Below are 8849 nucleotides of genomic sequence, written 5' to 3'. Positions count from 1 at the left end.
AGGTAATTCTTCAATCCATTTGGACCCATAGTCCACTAGTTCTTCGTATAACCTTGGTTTTAATCCGGCTAGTATGAGTCCATTAGCCCTTTCTACTTGTCCATTGGCTTCTGGATGTGCAACGGACGCGTAGTCTATACTGAAACCACAGTCTTGTGCCTAGCTTTTGAATTCTATAGCTGTGAAGGGGGAGCCTAGATCTGTGATGATTCGATTGGGCATGTCGAAGCGGTGCATAATGTCTTGGATGAACTTGACTGCTTTGGCTGCGCTGTATTTCGTGAGTGATTTGTATTCAATCCACTTGGTGAACTTGTCGATTGCTACAAAGATGTATTCGAAGCCGCCTTTTGCTTTCTTCAGAGGTCCTACCTGATCCAGCCCCCAGCAGGAAAAAGGCCAAGCGGGTGGGATGTAGATAAGATTGTGAGCCGGCGCATGGGCTTGTCTTGCAAACATTTGGCAACCTTTGCATTTTCTAACCAGTTCTTCTACGTCTTTCAAAGCGGTTGGCTAGTAGAATCCGGTGCGAAATGCTTTACCAACTAGTGTTCTTGAAACGGCATGATTTCCACAACAACCTGAGTGTATTTCGTCTAGGATCTCTTTGCCTTCTTCGAATGAGACACATTTTGGGAGTACTCCTAATGATACTGCTCTTCTGTAAAGTCTATCTCCTACTAGAACGTAGTTTTTACTTCTGCGAACAACTTGGGTGGCTTCTGCTTTATCTGCTGGCAATTTATTTTCTTTGATATAGTCGATGAAAACTTGGCTCCATGAAGTGTTGATTACCAAGATCTGAACGCCTTTAGCCTGAATTTCATGGGTTGTTTCACCAGGTTGTTTGATAGAGGGAACTAATAGCTCTTCTATGAATACGCCGGGTGGAACCTTCACTCTGTCTGATCCGAGCTTGGCAAGGACATCTACTGCAATATTGAAATCGCGCAGGACGTGTAGAATTTCTAATCCTTGGAAATGTTTTTCAAGTTTCCGTACTTCAGCACAGTAAGCACCCATGTTTTCTTTGGTGCAATCCCAATCTTTGTTGACTTGGTTGATGACTACTGCTGAATCGCCGTATACGAGTAATCTCTTTATTCCGAGGGTAATTGCCACTCGTAGCCCATGGATGAGGGCTTCATATTCTGCTTCGTTATTTGTAGCTTGCCATAATATCTAAAGGACGTACTTGAGTTGTTTTCCTTCTGGAGAAATGAGGAGAACACCTGCACCAGCTCCGCCTAGTTTGAGTGACCCATCAAAGTACATCTTCCAGTTGTCAAGGATTGTATCTGATAAAGGCTGTTGAATCTCTGCCACTCGGCCACAAAATTAGCAAGGGCTTGAGATTTGATTGCTTTCCATGGGGTGAAATTGATGTTAAGAGCTCTGAGTTCAACTGCCCACTTTGATATACGTCCCGTCGCATCTCTGTTGTGTAAGATGTCTCCGAGCGGGAAGTCTGTCACCACTGTGATCTGGTGGCTTTCAAAATAGTGGCGAAGCTTGCGTGACATGATCAATAGGGCGTAGAGTAGTTTTTGCACATGCGGGTACCAGATTTTTGATTCAGATAATACTTCGCTGATGTAGTATACGGGTCGTTGTACTATATACACACGTCCTTCTTCTTCTCTTTCTACGACTATTGCCATGCTGACCATAGCAGTAGTCACCGCAATGTATAGCATCATATCTTCATCTTTCCTTAGGGGTGTGAGAATTGGTGAGGATGTGAGGTATGCCTTAAGTTTCTTGAAAGCTTCATTGGCTTCTTCTGTCCATTCGAACTTATCTGTCTTCTTTAGTAGCTTAAAGAAAGGTAGTCCTTTTTCACCGAGCCTTGAAATGAAATGATTGAGTGCCGCCATGTAGCCCATTAGCTTTTGCACATCTTTGATGTTTCTAGGTGGGCCTATTTCTGTTATAGCTCGAATTTGCTTGGTGCTGGCTTCAATCCCGCGCTGACTGACCAAAAATCTGAGTAGTTGTCCTAAGGGAACTCCGAATACACATTTATTTGGGTTCAGCTTCCATCTCTATCTCTTCAAATTTTCAAAGGTTTGCTTTAAATCTTCAATCAGAGTGTCTGGGTTCTTTGTTTTCACCACTACATCATCCACGTATGCCTCCACATTTTAACTGATTTGATCCCCAAGGCAAGTTTGGATAGCTCTTTGGTATGTGGCGCCAGCGTTCTTTAGTCCAAACGACATGGTCTTGTAACAGTAAGCACCGAATGGAGTAATGAAAGATGTCTTGCTCTGGTCTTGTTCTTTTAATGTGATCTGGTGATACCCTGAATAGCAATCGAGAAAGGATAATAGTGCAGACCCTGCTATTGAGTCAACTATCTGGTCAATGTGTGGTAGCCCGAACGGATCTTTTGGGCAATGTTTGTTGAGATCTGTGTAGTCGACGCACATGCGCCACTCGTCCGTGTTCTTCTTCTGCACAAGGACTGGGTTTGCTAGCCAATCTGGATGAAGGATTTCTCTAATGAATCCGGCCGCCATTAGCATTGCGATTTCTTTTTTAATTGCTGCCTTCTTGTTAGGTGAGAATCGTCGTAGCCATTGCTTTACAGGCTTGGAGCTTTCATTAACATCAATTATGTGCTCAGCCAACTCTCTTGGGACTCCCGGCATGTTGGCCAGCTTCCAAGCGAAGATATCTTTGTTGTCCCGAAGGAAGTTGGTGAGCGCGAGTTCCTATTTTGCCGAGAGGTGAGCACTAATGGTTGCTGTCTTGGAGGTAACGCCAGTGCCCAAGTCGATTTGCTTGACGTCGGTTTCTTTTGGTGGTGCGATGATGCTGGGCTTTTTAGCCGGTATTTCTAATTCTTCTTGGCTCATCTCTACAGCAATTGTGGCTATTTCTTTTCTACTTTGGTCATCTTGTGCTCTGGCTGCAATCTGGATTGCTTGAACATCGCAGTCAAAAGCGCGTTTCAAGTCACTTCGGAGGGAAAGTACTCCATTAGGTCCTGGCATCTTGAGCAGCAAATACGGGTAATGCGGTATCGCCATGAATTTTGCTAGTGCCGGTCGTCCGAGAATTGCGTGGTACGATGACTCAAAGTCTGCCACCTCAAATTTGATGAATTCTGTTCGATAGTTCAAGGGTGTTCCAAAAGTGACTGGTAGAGTAATTTGTCCGAGTGGCATGGCTGCTTTGCCGGGTACTATTCCGTAAAAAGGTGTGCTTGTTGGTGTGATCATCCCAGCGAGTTGTAGTCCCATCTTCCTTAGTGTTTCTGAAAAGATGATGTTGAGTCCGGCTCCCCTGTCGATTAATACTTTGGTGACAGTCATACCAGCAATAGTTGGATCTAGAACCAATGGATAATGGTCTACGTTTCCCACGCTAGTCCATTGGTCTTCTCTGGTAAATTGGATAGGATACTGTGACCAATTGAGAAATCTTGGTGTAGCCGGTTCTGCTGTCATGATAATCCGTAGTGCTAGTTTTTCTTGATGTTTGCTTCTGCAATCTGGAGCCCCTGAGAAGATCACTGCTACCGTTCCCCTGGGTTTTTGGAATCCTTTGTCCTTGTGGTTGTCTTCGTCTTTTTTTTGATTGTCCTCTTTGGTGTTCTCCTTACTATCCTTTCTTGTGTATCGATCATTGAAAGTGTAGCAATTTCCAATGGTGTGTCTCCCATTAGGGTGCAATGGGCAATGTATGTTTTCAATGTCATCATATCTTCTGGGTTTGGAAAACTTCTTTGATTTGTCGGCCATTGCCACGGTATTGTCTAGTCTACGTTTTCTTTCTTGATGTCTGCTATTTCGATGATTTTGCTTGTCTGGGTTGTCCTGGTTGCTTCTATCCGAGAACCTCTCTCGTATTTTTTCTTCTGTAGTAATCATCTTTTCTACTGTTTATTTGAATTCTTCATTGTTTCTCGGATTTTCTTTGTAGAAGTCTTGAAATTGCCACCTAGCCATGATTCCATAAGAGAAAGCTTCAATTACTTCTCGTTCGGTGATGTTATGCACTTGAGCCCGTAGTTCGCCGAATCGTCGATAGTAATTTCTGAGACTTTCGCCTCCCTTTTGCTTGAGTCCTTTCAGTTCTGCATGAGTGATCGGGTGTGTGATGATACCTACGAAATTTTCACAGAAAGCTCTTTGCAAGTCCTCCCAATTTCTTATCGACCCTAGGTTCAATTTATCGAACCATTGGAGGGGCATAGTTTCTAGTGCCATGGGAAAGAACAGGGTCTTGATATCGTCATCTCCTCCGGTTAGTTCAATTGATTGTGAATATATTCTGAGCCATTGCCTTGGTTCAGTTTTGCCATCATACTTAGAGTGGTTAGACGGTTTGAACTTGTGAGGTAATCGTACCGACGCAAGCCTGTTCGCGAAGCAGGGAAATCTATCGTGTGTTTCGGCTTCTTTAAATTTGGATTTGGCACCTCCTTCTGGCCAATTGTTGTTTTGATGGGAATAATTCTGCGAGGCTGTCTATGTAGGCACCCTACTCCTGGTCTTTCTTGGTTGTTCAAATTAGTGGCCTTGATTATGTTCCTTCCTACTTTCTCCGTTATGGCTTCCACCTGGCCCAAGTCTTTCAAAAGCGGACTTCCTTTGATTTTGATCCTCTTGCCTGTGGGTTGTTGATCTAGCGGGTAGTCTTGATTGGACTCTCTCTTCATGCGTTCTCGGGATCATCGACCGGAGCAAGTCCTGAAGCTGTTCATACTTCTCTCTGGGATGTGAAGTTGCTCTGAGTTCTTCTAATGCTTCTCGAATCTTATCGTAAGGCGTATTTGCCGTGCGTCTTCCTTCGACTTCTCGTTGTGATTTTCTTCTGTCGTATTCAGTCAACTCTGACTCATACCTGATCCAGGCTTCCCTGCGCTGCCTAGCACGGTGTTGGCGCCCTTGCTTCAACTTGTTTTTCCTTTCTCTAGCTTGTTTCTGACTCTCGGTTTCTCCATCGTAGCCCTGGGCAAAGGGTGATATGTTGGATTCTGATTCATCTGATGACCTGACATTGGGTGCTTCTGGGGGATTTAATGGTGACCGAGGACATCGAACCATGAGTACTTCCCATGCGTGAGCCGTTCTGTTATTGGTGTTGGTTTTCATACTGTCGGAGTTGCTGATGACTTTAGTAGATGCCTCGATGTCGCAGATCGAGTCCCCTTCTTGGTAGGGTAGGATTGCTATTGTTGTTGTGCCGACTAGTTGGGTTCTGCTATCTTTAGGAACGGAACCTGGCCAGTGGATGATACAGTCTTGCGATGTTATCGTTAGCACGAGACCCTCCTGGGCTCCTATCAGTGGTATCCCAAGCATTGGATTGAAGGATCTTTCGAACTGTCCCTGATAGGATTTTGCCATGTTGTCGAGCCCAAATGGAAAAGAATTCGACTTCTTGAAAGAACTCTAAGTGTAATCCGAGTTGTTTTGGGTTGTGCTCTGGAATCCTACCGAAAAAGAACTTGGTTTCTTAAAAGAACTTGAATAAAACTTCACCTTGGACACGGAACTTGAATTCGAGTCGGATGCGCGTAGCCGTGAAATCTAATTTGAATCGGATATTATGAGCTGCGTGAATCTTCTGGTGAGCTGATCCATCATAGTTGTCGAAATAGGAAATTCTTCATGATGATCCGGATCTTTAAGGAGATGGCCTTAAAGCTTGCCATAGTTGTCTGCCTCGCAGATCCATGAGCCGAAGATGAAAGTTGATCCTATCGAGAAGATCATGTTATCGAGGTCCATCAAGCTCTCGGATGCAAAGTCGCCGAAAGCCCCTACCTGGCACGCCAGCTGTCGATGTTTTACCACTGATAGCCTGCCATAGGGGTACCCGGGGCAGTATATTCGGGCTTCGGCGTATGCTAAACTCGATGGTTAACGCAAGAGACAGTCGATTTATCCTGGTTCAGGCCCTCAATCGTAGATCGAGTAATAACCCTACATCTAGTCGGTGTTAGCCTTTGCGTTGGATTGATTGTAAAGTGTTGTGTTGTACAATTGTTCTTTTTTTATTCAGGAGCCCTGCCCTCCTTTATATAGTCAGGAGGCCAGAGTCCTAGTCGGTTTACAATGAGAGTTCCTAGTAGGATTACTGAATAGTACTACTACTAAGATTACATGAGAAGAATCCTAGTTAGACTAGATCTTCTCTCTCCCTTACGGGGTATCCTGTGGGTCCCGCATCGACAGTTCCCAATCAAGTCCCAACTCCAATAAGATCTAAATAAACACCAATTGGGACTGATATGAGTGACCTCTCTCAAACCCTTAAATTTTTTAAAATATTTTGCCTTAGACTATAATTCTTTTTAAGAAAATAGGCAATAAGAGGGCAATTGAAGATAAACGACAAAGCAACATTCATGCTTATGCAATACAATACTTGAAAGTAAATCTAGTTGCTTGTCAAGTTTAATCCAAGGTTAAGCTTCTTCACATGCTTTACGGCGGTTATCTTAACCATGTTAGACAAGCCCTATATGCATTACCATAAAATAAACATGTTGTATATTACAATGCAATGCAAGGGACAACACAAGTTCATCTTTTAGTGAAGTTACTAAAATCAAGAACATTGAGCTCATTCCGCAATCTACAAAATATTGCCTCATCTAGCGGTTTAGTGAAGATATCCGCCAATTGATCCTCGGTCCTTACACCTTCTAATGATATATCATTTTTAGCAACATGATCTCTAAGAAAGTGATAGCGGATATCTATGTGCTTGGTGCGAGAGTGTTGAACTGGATTATTTGCAAGTTTTACCGCACTTTCATTATCACACAAAAGAGGTATTTTTTCTAGAACTACACCACAGTCTAGCAAAGTTTGTTTCATATAAAGTATTTGTGCACAACAAACACCCGCGGCAATGTATTCCGCTTCGGTGGTGGACAAGGCCACACTATTTTGCTTCTTGGAGGACCAAGACATAAGTGATCTACTAAGCAAATGGCACCCTCCGAAAGTGCTTTTTCTATCAACTTTGCAACTGGCATAGTCCAAATCAGAATAGCCAATTAATTCAAATATAACTCCTTTGGAATACAAAGGCCAATGCTTGGTGTGTGCTTAAGATACCTAAGGATTCTTTTAACAACAATCAAATGAGTTTCCTTAGGATTAGCTTGAAATCTAGCACACATACACACACTAAACATGATGTCGGGCCTAGATGCGGTTAAATATAACAAGTTACCAATCATAGAGCGGTAGAGAGTTTGATCAACCGTATTACCTCCCTCATCTAGGTCGAGATGTCCATTAGTTAGCATTGGAGTCTTGATTGGCTTACATTCATCCATCTTGAATCTCTTGAGAAGATCATTTGTATATTTCTCTTGAAAGATAAAAATCCCTTCTCTCATTTGCTTGACTTGAAAACCAAGAAAGAATGTAAGCTCTCTAATCATTGACATCTCAAACTCATTCAACATCAATTCACCAAACTCTTTACAAGAATATTCATTTGATGATCCAAAGATGATATCACCAACATACACTTGACAAATGAATATATGTCCATCAAGCTTCTTGATGAATAGTGTAATGTCAACCTTCTCAATGGTGAAGCCCTTCTCAATGAGAAAGTCCCAAAGGCGCTCATACTAAGCTCTTGGGGCTTGCTTAAGCCCATATAATGCCTTGGATAACCTATAAACATGATTAGGATATCTAGGGTCTTCAAACCCAGGAGGTTGATCAACATAGACTAGTTCATTAATAAAGCCATTTAAAAATACATCCATTTGATAAAGTTTCATTTCATGATGTGATGCATATGCAAGAAGGATATGGATGGCTTCTAGTCTTGCAACCGGTGCAAAGGTCTCTCCAAAATCCAAACCTTCAACTTGAGAGAACCCCTTTGCAACTAGTCTTGCCTTGTTCCTCACAACAACACCTTGATCATCTTGCTTGTTGTGGAACACCCACTTTATTCCAATGACTCTTGCACCTTTTGGTCGCTCTTCAAGAGTCCAAACTTCATTATGGGTGAAGTTGTTCAACTCTTCATGCATGACATTTATCCAATCCGGATCTTAAAGAGCTTCTTCTACCTTAGTAGGCTCAAAGAAAGAGACACAAGAGTGATGTGCAATAAATGAAGCGAGTTTTTATGAGCGAGTCATTACACCCTTTGATGGACTCCCTATGATAAGATCTTATGGATGATCTTGTAGTAGAGGTGTGTTTCTTCTATTGACTACTTGAGGAGGAGGTTGTGGAGCATCAACATCTTGTGCTTGTGTCATCATTTGCTCATGGGAGACATGAGTGTCTTCATTTTCTACTCTTCCATCTTTATCACCATCTTGTGGCACATTAGATGAAGAAGGTGGATCAATCACTTATACATCATCTTCATCATCTTTAGGCTTGATGTCTCCAACCGGAATGTTCTTCATAGCCTCCCTCATTGGTTCATCACCTACATCATTAAGATTCTCATGTGCTCCTTGGGAGCCGTTAGATTCATCAAATTCCACATCATATGTTTCTTTAACCAAGCCGGTGGCATGATTAAATACTCTATATGCTTTAGACTTTGATGAGTAACCAACAAGAAAACCAATATCACAACGTCTTTGAAACTTCTCTAAGTGTTGCCACTTCTTGTAGATGTAGCATTTGCAACCAAACACCCTAAAGAAGAAGACGTCTGGCTTCTTCCCATTGAGTAACTCATAAGGTGTCTTGCCAAGAAACTTTTGAAGGAATAGGTGTTTTGATGCATAGCATGCGGTGTTGATAGCTTCTGTCCATAGAGCTTCGGGGGTGTTGTACTCATCTAACATTGTTCTTGCAAGAGTGATCAATGTTAGGTTCTTTCTCTCAACTACACCA

Source organism: Miscanthus floridulus, chromosome 16 (assembly GCF_019320115.1).
Source record: "Miscanthus floridulus cultivar M001 chromosome 16, ASM1932011v1, whole genome shotgun sequence".
Taxonomy (NCBI): domain Eukaryota; kingdom Viridiplantae; phylum Streptophyta; class Magnoliopsida; order Poales; family Poaceae; genus Miscanthus; species Miscanthus floridulus.
The sequence above is the reverse complement of the archived record's forward strand: the minus strand, read 5'-3'. Positions refer to the sequence as shown.